General features: G+C 47.2%; 1 long non-coding RNA gene across 1 annotated transcript in view; it reads left to right on the plus strand.

Annotated features, from left to right (window-relative positions):
* The first annotated feature begins 358 nt into the window (after positions 1 to 358).
* LOC146395112 (uncharacterized) overlaps positions 359 to 13747 on the plus strand; it is a 41602-nt gene continuing 28213 nt past the window's right edge. The window contains exon 1 of the long non-coding RNA XR_014833341.1: positions 359 to 412. This is a non-coding gene — a long non-coding RNA (uncharacterized LOC146395112). The remainder of the gene's footprint in view (positions 413 to 13747) is intronic.

Below are 13747 nucleotides of genomic sequence, written 5' to 3' on the forward strand. Positions count from 1 at the left end.
TTTTAATCTCTCTTCTTTCATTCACAGCACAGAGATGCTCTGGTCCAGCTGCCACTTCTGTTTTGTTTTCGAACGTAATTAATTCTCACAACAGCTCCCCGCAGCAGCAGGAGATGGCACTCAGGACGGCTGTTCTCTTGCTCTCTGTGCGTCACCCACTCGGCCGGGCCTGCTTCCCTACCCCCCACCCACAGCCCTGGCGGTCCTACTCCCAGCCCCAGGCCCCAGCTAGAGCTCATTGCAATCCGAAGGGGGCGGGGGGGTAAGGGGCGGGCCCCTCTGCCGGTTTCCCTGGCAGCTGAGGAGCCAATCCGACTTCAATGCCGCGCAGACCTGGCCCTCGCCCGCCCCCCAGCAAGGTCCCGCCCATCTTCCGCCGCGGGCGGTGCAGCGCCGGCAGGGCCTCCGACGGGTAAGCTCCCCGTCCATTAACCCCTAAAGGTCTCTGTCGTGGACTCCGCGGTCTTTCTTTGCTCTTCGAGCTGTGCAGATGCAGCCCAACACCTATTCTTCCCTCTTTCGAAAAACATACGGTGTACTAAAAAAAAAATGATGTCTTTGAAATCATTTTACTAAGGAAATAAACTTAAACCCAAGGGTTTCTTTGTTCCAAGCCACAGGTCTTCTGGAATTGTGATCTTAAAACAAAGAAACTTATGTGCTATTTTTCCTCTCAGTGTCTTATAAAAAAAAACAAATCCGGAGAAGCTTGTCATTTTTCTGCCTTTTCTTTCTTCTAATAATATTTTTTTTTTTTTTTTTTTTTTTTTTGCTTTCTAGGGCCACACCTGCGGCATATGGAGGTTCCCAGGCTAGGGATCTAATCGGAGTTGTAGCCGCCGGCCTACACCAGAGCCACAGCAATGCCAGATCCGAAACGAGTCTGCCAGCTACACCCCAGCTCCTGGCTGGGCCAGGACGGGAATTCCCTTCTGCCTTTTCAAATGACAGTTTTCATCTCTCCTGGAAGCTGGAGGGCTCGCCCTGTGGGGTGATGATTTGTCCCTGTTCACGTGTCTTCTGATTGTGCACTTGTACATTTTGCTGTCACAGAAGATCTTCAGTCAGTCTTGTTCCCCTGCTCTCAGCTCTGTTGTTGCCAAAACTCAGCCTCTGTCCATCGGCGCCTAATAGAAACGCAGGCGGAGGAATGAGCAGCTTTGATCGCTTTGGCAGGCGAAGGAGGTCACGGCGGACTAATGCCCTAAAGACTGTGCCCTCCTTCGGGAGAGAATAGGAGATGGTCTTACCGTTTGGGAGTGGGAACCAGGGCCACGGATAAGGATCAGGGTAGAGCAAATTTCATTCTTCCTTTAAAAATTTCCTTTAAGACTTTATTATTGCATTTGTTGTAAATTACACAGGGATATTTATTGTTACAGTGTTTTTCTTTTTTCTTTCTTTCTCATTCTTCTTCTAAGTTGGTGTTGAGTGGCCCTGGGACTGGTTGGGGTGGTCCTGGAGTGAAGAAGGCTTTGTCAGGTAGTCAGCGCCTTTCATTTGCTGGGGGTTTTACCTCCGCTACTCTTCTGTGCATCCCTTGAGGAGGAACCGGGACCTGCCCCAAGGCTGCCCTTTTGTTTCTTGGCTGTCCCTTTTCTGCTCCTCTTAGCTCTGAGGAGCAACTGCTTGATCCCACCCTTTGGAACTCAGGGGAGGTCACGGAGGCTGAATGAAGCCTGTTGCCTAAAGACAGGAAATGGTTTCACTCACACCAGGCTGGTTTCTTTCTTTTTTTAAATTGAAATGTAGTTGACTTACCCTGTTGTGTTAATTTTTGATGTCGAACAAAGAGATTCAGCTCTACATACATATATATATATACACATTCTTTTTTAAAATATGTATTTTCCATTATGGTTTATCATAGGATATTGAATGTAGTTCCATGTGCTATAGAGTAAGAACTTTTTTTTTATCCATTTTATATATAATAGTTTGGTCTGGTAAACTCCCACTCTATCCCTCCTCCACCCCCCTTCTCCTCGACAACCACAAGTTTGTTCAGTGTCTGAGTCTGTTTCATAGGTAAGTTCATTTGTGTCGTATTTTAGATTCTACGTATAAGTGATATTATATGGTCTTTGTCTTTCTCTTTCTGACTTCCTTTGCTTAGTATGATTTCTAGGTCCATCATGTTGCTGCAAATGGGATTGTTTCATTTTTTATGGCTGAGTAATATTCCATTGTATATATGTACCACATTTTCTTTATCCATTCCTCTGTCGATGGGTATTCAGGTTATTTCCGTGTCTTGGCTATTGTGAATAGTGCTGCTATGAAGATAGGAGTGCATGAATTTTTTGAATTATAGATTTGTCTGGATATATGCTCGGGAGTGGGATTGCTGGATTACGTGGTAATCCTATATTTAATTTTTTGAGGAACCCATTCCATCTTCCACAGTGCCTGCACCAATTTACATTCCCACCAGCAGTGTAGGTGGGTTCCCTTTTCTCCAGACTCCCTCCAGCATTTGTTATTTGTAGACTTCTTAATGATGGCCATTCTGACTAGGGTGAGTGGTACCTCATTGCAGTGTACCGTGGCATATGGAAGTTCCCAGGGGAGGGGTTGCATTGGCGCTTTAGCTGCTGGCCTTCACCACAGCCACAGCAAGGCCAGATCCGAGCCATGTCTGCGACCTACACCACAGCTCACGGCAACGCTGGATCCCTAACCCACTGAGCAAGGTCAGGGATCGAAGCTGCACCCTCACGGATCCTTGTCGGGTTTGAGCCATGAAGGGAACTCCTCATTGTTGTTTTGATTTGCATTTCTCTAAGAGTTAGCGATGGCGAGCATCTTTCCATGGGTCTGTTGGCCACCTGCAGGTCTTTGGAGAAATGCGTTAGTTCTTCTGCTGGGCAATTAAGTCCAGGAACGTTACTTCTCCCAGGTGAGTCTGTACCAGGACAAACTGATTTCTTGTTTTAGATCCAAAGGGTGTTTTCAGAACCTAAGTGCTTAGTATACTTGAAAGCACACACATTTTATGCCCCTTGTCACTAAACCTCAAAAAGTTATATCATTCCTTGATTTAGGAATTTACGCCTCTTTATTTTCCATAATTTTAAAAATTTTCCACTCAGCTGAGACAAGAAATGCCTATTTTAAAAAATGGCATTTAAGTCAGTCCCTATCCATTCTTTCTTTCTTTTTTTTTTTTTTTTTTTTGCTTTTTAGGGCCACTCCTGTGGCATTTGGAGGTTCCCAGCCTAGGGGTCCAATTGGAGCTACAGCTGCTGGCCTACACCACAGCCACAGCAACGGGGGATCTGAGCCCTGTCTGCAACCTACATCACAGCTCCCGGCAATGCTGGACTCTTAACCCACTGAGTGAGGCCAGGAATCGAACCTACGTCCTCATGGATGCTAATCAGATTCATTTCCACTGAGCCACGACAGGAACTCCGAGGCCATCTTTTTAAAAGTCTTGTGCAGACAAATTATGGAAGAAGACCCGCCTTTGGGAAAGGCAGATTGATTCCTTCAAAAGCGTTGTTCCAGGAGTTCCTGCTGTGGCTCGCTGGGTTAGGAACCTGACTAGGTGGAGCACCTGTCATGGCTCAGGGGAAACAACCCAACTGTAAACATGAGGATGTAGGTCACAGATCCCACGTCGCTGTGCCTGTGGTGGAGGCCAGCAGCTGCAGCTCCAATTCAACCCCTACCCTGGGAACTTCCATATGCTGCAGGTGGGGCCATAAAAAGGAAAAAAAAATCCACAATGTATTTATTTATTTATTTTTTAGGGCAAACAGTATCTCTAATTTCCTGTTCCTTTTACTTAGTCTGGAGACTACACTTCATTGACCCCATGTCCCTCCAAAAATAAGATAGTTTAAGCACCAAGAAATGTCTTAGGAGGCACTCTTATTACAGATAGTTATTCTTTCGTTTAAATGTTTATTAAGAGCATTCTGAGCATGTGGTAAAGAACCAACCCAAAGGCTGATCTCCTGAAGCCGGATTCTGATGAGATACCTACAGTAAAACCTAAGTGTATAACATCAGCTGAAGTTAAGTGCTGCAAAAAAAAAAAAAAGGCATCTTAAAGATGCAGAGCTGGTGGGGGGCACTGGTTCCATTTAGGTAGGGTGACCCGGAAAGACCTCTGATAAGATGACCTTTGAGCAGAGGCTTAAATAAAGTGAAAGCCTGCAACATGAGGTTACCTAGTGTAACAGATGGCAAACTTTTTCTGCAGAAGAGGCCAGACAGTAACGGTCTTGGCTTTGCAGGCCCTACAGTTTCTGTTGCAACTACTCAGCTTTACCCTTGGGCCAAGAAAGCCCTCGTGGACGATGTAAATGCATGGGCGAGGCCCTGTTCCAGCCGTCCCTTATTTGTGGACAGGAAAATTTGAATTTCAGGTACTTTTCATTGGTGTTTCTTGTGATTTTTTTTTTTCTAAACATTTCAAAATGTAAAAAGGTTCTTAGAAGGCAGTCAATAATAGGCTGTGGGGAGTTCCCATCGTGGCTCAGCAGAAACACATCTGACTGGCATCCATAAGGACCCAGGTTCGATCCCTAGCCTCGCTCAGTGGGTTAAGGATCCAGCGTTGCCGTGAGCTGTGGTGTAGGTCACAGACTCAGCTCGGATCTGGAGTTGCTGTGGCTGTAGTGTAGGCCAGCAGCTACAGCTCCAAATGGACCCCTAGCCTGGGAACCTCCATATGCCTCGGGTGTGGCCTAAAAGAGACAAAAAAAAAAAAAAAAAAAGAAAGAAAGAAAAGAAAAAGGCCATGGGCCATGTTTGCTAACCCCTGATCTCTGATCCTTGATTTCAAGTAAACACCTTTCAGGAGAGGGAACCTTTAGGCCTGAGCTGGAGCTGACAGAAAGCAAAAGAAAGGTGTCAGCTTCTGTCTTTCCTTTAGTTTGAAAATTTGTTTGACAATCACAACTCTTTATAGAAAAAGACACTGCATTTCCAAGGATTGGATGAATCTGGAGAAATTTCTTAGAGGAAATAGATGTTGGAAAGGTTTGGCTTATTTATTTATTTATTTTTGGCCTCACCTGTGGCCGGGGGCGGATCCCACACCACAGCCGTGACCTCAACCTCTGCAGGAACCACACGGGACCCTTTAACTGCTGGGCCACCAGGGAACGCCCAAACAGGTTTAATTTGAAAAACGAACAAGGTTCCAACAGATGGGCCTGGACGTGGAAAAAGAAGGTGTTCTGGTTAGAGGAATAACTTGAATAAAATCTGACAGTGGGATGGGACGGAGCTCTGTGCTCCACTCCACGTGAATCCCGGACGGATGCTGCCTGCAGGCTTCGACTCCTCACACTGCACCGTCCCTGGGATCCCTGCTTCCCAGGGAAGGAGCACTGGGTTCAGCCACCTTTGTGTAGCTCACTGAGAACGGGCTGACGGGCCGCCTGAGAGTGACCACAGGCAGGAAGAAATTAACCCCCTCCCCCAACTGTGAGGCCGATGGGAACCAGGAAATGTTTAACTCTACTCCCTGCACTTTTAATAGAAAAGAAGCTTGAATTCGAGGAGTTCAGTGGGTTAAGAATCCGACTGCAGCAGCTTGGGTCGCTGCAGAGATGTGTGTTCCATCGCCTGCCCTGTGTACTGGGTTGAAGCTGTGGGTTCAGTCCCTGGCCTGGGAACGTCCCTATTCTGAAGGCACAGCCATTAAATAAACGAATGTGAATTCTCATTCAGGCAAGGTGGATCTTTGGGGCACAAGTCCACCGTCGTCTCGGTCTGCTGGCTTTCTGAATAGTCTCTGTTCCTTACCCCAGCAGCTTGTCTTCTGACTTATTGGCCTGCTGTGTGGCCACAACTGTATTAGCGTGTACTCCTAACAAAACAAAAGCAGGAATGAGGCGTTGCTGTTGTGCCTCAGTGGTAAGGAACCTGACTCGGGTATCCATGAGGACACAGGTTCGATCCCTGGCCCTGCCCAGTGGGTTAACGATCTGGCGTTGCTGTGGCCGTGGTGTAGGCCTGCAGCTGCAGCTCTGATTCAACCCTTAGCCTGGGAACTTCTGTATGCTGCCAGTGTGACCCTAAAAACACCCCAAAATAAAAATAATAACAGTAATTTAAAAAGCATCCCTCTATATCTGGAAGTGACTGTGTTTAAAGCAGTTTATTAAAAACGTGGGAAAGAAACGTCCTTTGTGATCCTGCTGCAGATATTGTGTGTGTGTTGCATGTCCTTACGTCTTGACATGTGAGCCTGTAAGCGGTGGTTCTCAGATTCTAGGCTGCATCGGAATCACCTGGGGGGCTTGTAAAAACCAGTTGCCAGACCTGACGCACAGAGTTTCTGAATTAGTAGGTCTGGGGCAGAGCCTGAAGAGGTAGAGTCCTGGTGAGTTCCCAGGTGATGCTGATACTGCCGGTCCTAGGACCCCACTGGGAAAACCACTGCCCTACAGGGGTGTCTGCTGCAGAGGCAGGATGGGGTTGAGCAGTCTTCTGCTGCCTGACCTTCAGAATAGGGCTGTACCTGAGAAATAGTGCAAAGCCCATAGCAATCTGTCTGTCTGTTTGTCTGTTTTTTTTTTTGTTTGTTTTTTTTTTTTAATCATTTTAGTGCCGTACCCACACAATATGGAAGTTCCCAGGCTAGGGATCAAATCACAGCTGTAGTTGCAGCCACAGCCACAGCAACGCCGGAACCTCAACCCTCTGAGTGAGGCCAGGGATCGAACCCGCGTCCTCACGGATGCTTGCTGGGTTCGTTACCGATGAGCCATGACAGGAACTGCCATAGCAGCCTTTCTTAATGCGTGAATTCCCTTTCTCTCCCGCCTTTGCCACAACTATCCAGAAGGGCTTAAAATCTGTCAGCATGTTTCCTGGGGTGCTTCTGCTTCCAGATTTTAAAAAAAGTCAGGGATATGTTTTGCTGTCAACAACAAACAAAGCAACAACATAGTGGCAGGCAGCCCGTGAACAGTCAGGGAATCCTGGGTGTCTCCAAAGACAAAGGACACTGGAGACATTTTGGAATTGACTCTCACAGTGAGTTTCTTTCTTACCAATTAAAGGCCAATGCCAAACTTAAGCTCTCCAGCAGCTAAGAGCATCATGATGAAGCTTCCTATTTATACATGGTATTGATTCTTTTGTCTTAACCATTTTTTTAGAGTGGCCCCTAAATGCAACTGAGCATCACCTATTTCTCTGAAGTAGTTCACTTGCAACAAATTTCCTATGATTAGCAAAAGTCTAGAAGGAAGGCGATTGGAAGATCAGTATGCTCTGAAAGAATTTTTTTTTCTTTTCGGAATTCCAAACCAAACCTCTAGCCGTCAATTTATTCCTTATCTCCACACACTTTTTTTAAAAAGCTAGTATCGCTTAAAAATGTTCTTAATATGAATTCCTGTTGTGGCTCAGCAGCAACGAAACCAACTGGAATCCATGAGGATGTGGGTTTGATCCCTGGTCTCATTCAGTGAGTTGGGGATCGGGCCTTGTGGTGAGCCGTGGTGTAGGGTCGGCACAGATGCAGCCCAGATCCCTCGTTGCTGTGGCTGTAGTGCAGAGCTACAGCTCTGACTCTACCCCTGGCCTGGGCACTTCCACATGCTGCTGGTGTAGCCATAAAAAAAAAAAGAGTTCTTGGGAGAGTGCTAAGAAGACATTAATTTTATCAAATCTTTGACCTTTGCATACACACCTCCTTAATATCCTGTGTGTGAAATAAGTAGGTATAAAGCGCTTTTGTTCCATATACTGCAGTTGTTCCGGAAAAGCACTGGGGCTATTGTTTGAGGTTCACATGGACCGAGTTGCGTTTTTCATGGAACACTGCTTTTACTCGAAAGATCACTTGCCAAACTAAAGGTAAGTCACATTTGAGGGTTTTGTTTTTGTTTTTGTTTTGCTTTTTAGGGCTGCACCCTACACCCACAGCATATGGAGGTTCCCAGGCTAGGGGTCCAATTGGAGCTACAGCTGCTGGCCTACACCACAGCTCATGGCAACGCCAGATCCTTAACCCACTGAGCGAGGCCGGGGATCGAACCTGCGACCTCATGGTTCCCTGTCGGATTGTTTCCGCTGCGCCATGGCAGGAACTCCTCATTTACATGTTTGGCAGGCCTTTCCTCGAAAATGAATGGAGACCAGTGACAGCATTTGTTGCCAGTTATAAAATTTGAGGCCTTGGGCTCTTGCCGTTGTGGCTCAGTGGATTAAGAACCTAGCTAGTATCCACGAGGATGTGGGTTTGATCCCTGGCCCCACTTAAGAATCCAGCATCGCCACAGCTGTGGCATAGTTTGCAGCTTCGGCTCGTATTCGATCCCTGGCCTGGGAATGTCCGTTTGCCATAGGTGCAGCCAATAAATAAATTGAGAATTTACATTTTTATTTTAAAATCAATTAGTTTATTTATTAAGTGTTGTGATCACCCTCAAGAAGGCAGGGTGAACCCAAGGGTCTTTGCTCTCTTGCTTTGGCTTGCAAACTGGCTCTCTTGCCTGCTGCCAAGCCAAGCCTGCATTCTGCGCTGCTGCCTACTGGCCGGTGTGCTCTTTGAGCTGCGTTGTTCATGCTGCGGGGGGTCCCACCCTGAGCTGCGCTGCTTTATGCTGCTTTTGCTGAGTCCCCTCAAGCCTCTGATATACATGTAATCCACCGAAGTTGAAAGTTTTGAGAAGGGACATTTGGGACCTGGACAATGGGATTGAGGCCCTCTTTCAAGTAGCCGTGCGTGGGTCACGCATCTCTCAGCCTTTGCCAGATGCTGCCGTGCTGGAAGTGGTCCCCTGGCCCCCTCTAGACCCGTTGGCTATTTGGGGAGTCTCGGAGTCAGTGCCGTGAGTAGCAGTGGGCGTTTAACCAGTTGACAGACGGCATTGCCATCCTTACGCAGGCCGGAGCTCGCGGGAGAGCTGCCGCTTTGTACCCCATCATAGGATCAGCCCTCACTGAGGACCGGCCACAAGGATCAGCGCAACTAGCTGGACTTCGGGCAGTCATCCCGGCACTGGCTCCAGATCACCGGTCAGCCCCAGGTGCACATGTTTGTAGACGCGTGGGTCATTCGTCGGCAGTGGTCAGCCGTCGGGTCCCGCCAATGGCAGCAGCAGTTCCTCAACCACCATTGCGTCCTTATGCATAAAAATCGAGGAATCTGTGGCCTCGCAGATACTCAAAATCTAAACCAAGGTCACCCATATCTCTGGACCTACTAAAGCCACAATATGAGGAGGCACCAAGACACTTCGCTCCTCTGCACGTCTAAATATTATTGACAGCAGCCAACGCATTTCGCGTAGCAAAATACGAAACACTGGGCTCTGAAGGCCTAGCCCAGAACTTTCCGCTTCCCTGCCAGCCTCAGGCCACGGGCGTCATCGAATACCACCAGGGCTTATGAGTCACAAGTTCACATTCAGTTCAGTGAAACACAGCCTCTCTGTCGTCAGTCAAATATCAGGTGAATTTTAAGGGGGTCTGCTCCTGATTTTGCTCTTTGGGTGTTGGCGTATCTCAGCCTCTCCGGCCCTCACCTGTCCCTCTTGTCCCACAGCTGAAGGTGATCACAAAGCTTGGCACCCCCTCCCTTTGCGCCAACAAACAGATCAGACCACCAGGATCTGGCCCTCGTCGGGGAACCCTCACTCCGGCCCCCACCCCCAACGACCATAAGACTCCAGTCCCCTCTTCCTGCTTTCTTTTCTTTTTTCTTTTTCTTTTTTTGCTTTTTAGGGTCACGCCCACGGTGTATGGAAGGTCCCGGGCTAGGGGTCAAACTGGAGCTACAGCTGCTGGCCGACACCACAGCAACGTGGGATCTGAGCTGCGTCTGCAACCTACACCACAGCAAGGCCAGGGATCGAACCCGCATCCTCATGGAAACTAGTCAGATTCGTTTCCGCTGCACCATGACGGGAACGCCTCACCCTGCTTTCTTAAGCTGTTTTTGGACCTTCTTCCGAGCCTGTGCTTCTCTTCCCAGAAAGATGTGACTAACAGAATTCTTCATACCCCTGTGGTGTGTCTCTTATTTCCTTCTTCTGTATCTGTTGCAATGCCTTGTTCTGGTTAAAAGTGTTTGAAGAAAATCCTCACTGAAGTGGTTAGGAAGGGGGAGTTTCCTGGTGGCACGGTGAGTTAAGGACCTGGCCTGACTGACTGCAGAGACTTGGGTCACTGCTGTGGAGTGGGTTCCATCCCTGGCCTTGGAACTTCCATATGCCAGGCCGTGGCCAAAACTAACAAGACAGGGGAGGAATATTTTGGTTTCAGACGCTTTTTATTTAATTGTGACTATTGTTGGATATCCCCCATCCTAAGTTGCAGCGTGTAATCTCAAACCCCGTCAGTGAACTTTTCATTCTCTGCCACATTAAAATCCATCCTGCCCTTTGACTAGATCTTCACCTCTTCATTGTTTTTTAACATCATGCCTCGATCATTTCGGAGAATACTGATTAACTGAGTTAATCAAATCTTACAAACGTTGACACATTTATTATGTAATTAATATAAAAGAAATCAGGAGTTCCCGTCGTGGCACAGTGGTTAACGAATCCGACTAGGAGCCATGAGGTTTCAGATTTGGTCCCTGCCCTTGCTCAGTGGGTTAAAGATCTGACGTTGCCGTGAGCTGTGGTGTAGGTTGCAGACTGGGCTCAGATCCAGCATTGCTGTGGCTCTGGCGCAGGCCGGTGGCTGCAGCTCCAATTCGACCCCTAGCCTGGGAACCTCCATACGGGAGCAGCCCAAGAAATGGCAAAGAGACAAAAAAAAAAAAAGAAAAAAAGAAAGAAAGGAAATCACTTTTCTTTTGTGAGTTCCTGTTGTGGCTCAGTGGTAGCAAACACAGCTAGTATCCATGAGGATGTGGGTTTGATCCCGCGCCTCGCTCCGTGGGTTAAGGGTCCAGCATTGCCTCGAGCTGTGTGGAGGCACAGACGCAGTTCGGATCCCCAGTTGCTGTGGCTGTGGTGTAGGCTGGCAGCTGCAGCTCCTACTGGACCCTTAGCCTGGGAACTTCCACGTGCCTCAAGTGCGGCCCTAAAAAGACGAAGGTAAAGAAATCACCTTTGTTAATATGTGACTATAGATCTTATCGGGAAAGGCTTTAAATACTGGGAAACTGTCACCCTCATGGTGGTAGGCACAAGTTTTCCAAAGTTCTAATTGTGGAGTTCCCGTCGTGGCGCAGTGGTTAACGAATCCGACTAGGAACCATGAGGTTGCGGGTTCGGTCCCTGCCCTTGCTCAGTGGGTTGGGGATCTGGTGTTGCCGTGAGCTGTGGTGTAGGTTGCAGACGTGGCTCGGATCCCGCATTGCTGTGGCTCTGGCGTAGGCCGGTGGCTACAGCTCCGATTAGACCCCTAGCCGGGGAACCTCCATATGCCACGGGAGTGGCCCAAAGAAATAGCAAAAAGACAAAAAAAAAAAAAACCGAAAAACAAAAACGAAGTTCTAATTGTCACCGAAGGCTCAATTTTTATTTTATTTCTTTAAGATCCGAGCTGTGCCCAAGACCTACACCACAGCTTCTTAACCCACAATGGGAACTCCCCGAAGGCTCAAGTTTTATCACTGGCAACATGCTCTCAGGGCTCTTCATTTTTGAGGAAACGCCTGCCAAATACTTAAATGTGACTTTGGTTTGGGGGGAGTTCTGACATTCCATGAAAAATGCAACTCAGTTTGCAACTCAAGCAGCAGCTCAGGTGCTTTTCCTGGATAACTTCAGTAGGCAGCAAAAGTGCTTCGTGCCGATTTATTTCATACAGAGGATGCAGAGGAGCTGTGTATGTAATGATCAAAGATTTGATGAAAGTAATGACTTTTTAAGTGCTTTATTGAGAACATTCTTAAGCGATACCAGCTTTCTATTTTTAAAAAAAAGTGCACGGAGGAGTTCCTATTGTGGCTCAGCGGGGGGAAAAACCCCCGACTAGTATCCATGGAGATGCAGGTTCCATCTCTGGCCTGGCTCAGTGGGTTAAGGATCTGGCTTTGCCTCGAGCTGTGGTGTAGGTTACAGACGTGGCTCCAGATGTGGCGTGGCTGTGGCTGTGGTGTAGGCCGGCTGCTGTAGCTCCGATTCGACCCCTAGCCTGGGAACCTCCATATGCTGTACTTGAAGTCCTAGATAAAAGTGTGTGGAGATAGAGAAGCCACTGACGGCTAGTGCTTTGGTCCCACTGCTTTGATTGGTGCTGAGAGACCAGGAATCTAGAGTCACGTGTCCTGCTCTGGCCCCTGCACACCCAGCCTAGAGATTTACAGATAGTAGGTGATCAATAATTATTTTTTAAGTGATCGATGAACTGTGTGACCTTGGGAAAATCACGTAGCCTCCCTGGGGCTCAAGTGAGATGAACCTGATGATCCCTTAGGCTCCCAAACAAGGTGATTCCATGTTATTTTGCTCAAAATAAAAATTCACCAATTTGGTCCCTGTCCCTTACCTCATTTCTTCACTAACTTTGTAAAACATCCTTCATTCCTTTCCCGATTCAAGTTAACAGCAGGAGCTTTATTTATTTTTCCCGACTTTCCTTGAAATAGAACATCCTTTGTAGTGGACTGTCTCATACATTGGCATGCAGCTGGGGAAAGAATGCTCCCTGTAAAAGTGCACGACTGTACGGAGCAGAGCACGTGGGTAATTTATTTGATGTGCCACTTCACCGGTGGGAATGGTCTCTTCTGATCTTTTAAATTATTGCTAGATGTTTGGCAACGTCCATCAAAAGCCTTACAGAAGGAGTTCCTGTCATGGCTCAGTGGTTAATGAATCCAACTAGGAACCATGAGGGTGCGGGTTCGATCCCTGCCCTTGCTCAGCGGGTTGAGGATCCGGCGTTGCCATGAGCTGTGGTGTAGGTTGCAGACGTGGCTCGGATCCTGAGTTGCTGTGGCCCTGGCGTAGGCCGGCGGCTACAGCTCCAATTCAACCCCTAGCCTCGAACCTCCATATACCTCGGGTGCAGCCCTAAAAAGACAAAAAATAAAATAAAATAAAATAAAAGCCTTACAGAAGACCTTCCTTATTTGGAGCCAGGTGAAGACAAATCAAATGAAATACCAAAAGTGAACAACTTTAGAAAAATTTATTTAATGACATATACTTAATTCACAGTGTTGTGTTAATTTCTGTTGTACAGCAAATTCAGTTGTAGATAGTATGTTCTTTTTCGTATTCTTTTCTGTTTGGTTTATTGAATGGTATTGAATAGAGTTCCCTGTGCTAACAATGGGACCCTGGTGTGTGTCCATACAATGTACACTAGGTGGCATCTGCTAATCCCGAACTCCCAGTCCTTCCTTCTACCACCGCCCTGTCCCCTTGGCAACTTCAAGTCTATTCTTTATGTCTGAGTCTGCTTGGTAGACATGTTTATTTGTGTCACACTTTAGATTCCACACGTGTACTGTCATACAGTGTTTATCTTTCTCTTTCTGACTTCCTTTGCTTAGTATAATCTCTAGTTCCCACTATGCTGCTGCAAATGGTATTACTTCATTCCTTTTTATGGCTGAGTAGTATTCCACTGTTTATATATACACACACCACAACTTAATCCAGTCATCTGCTGATGGACATTTAGGTGGTTTCCATGTCTTGGATATTGTGGATAGTGCTTCTGTGAACATAGTGGTGCATGTATCTTTCTTAATTAGAGTTTTGTCTGAGTAAATGCCCAGGAGTGGGGTTGCTAGATCATGTGACAGCTCTATTTTTAGTTTTTAAAGGAACCCCCATACTGTTCTCCATAGTGGCTGCACCAA

The sequence above is a fragment of the Sus scrofa genome, chromosome 18, assembly GCF_054392235.1.
Source record: "Sus scrofa isolate SSC_HxYL_T2T_F1_AM1 chromosome 18, Sscrofa_HxYL_maternal_Yorkshire_Landrace_v2.0, whole genome shotgun sequence".
NCBI lineage: Eukaryota > Metazoa > Chordata > Mammalia > Artiodactyla > Suidae > Sus > Sus scrofa.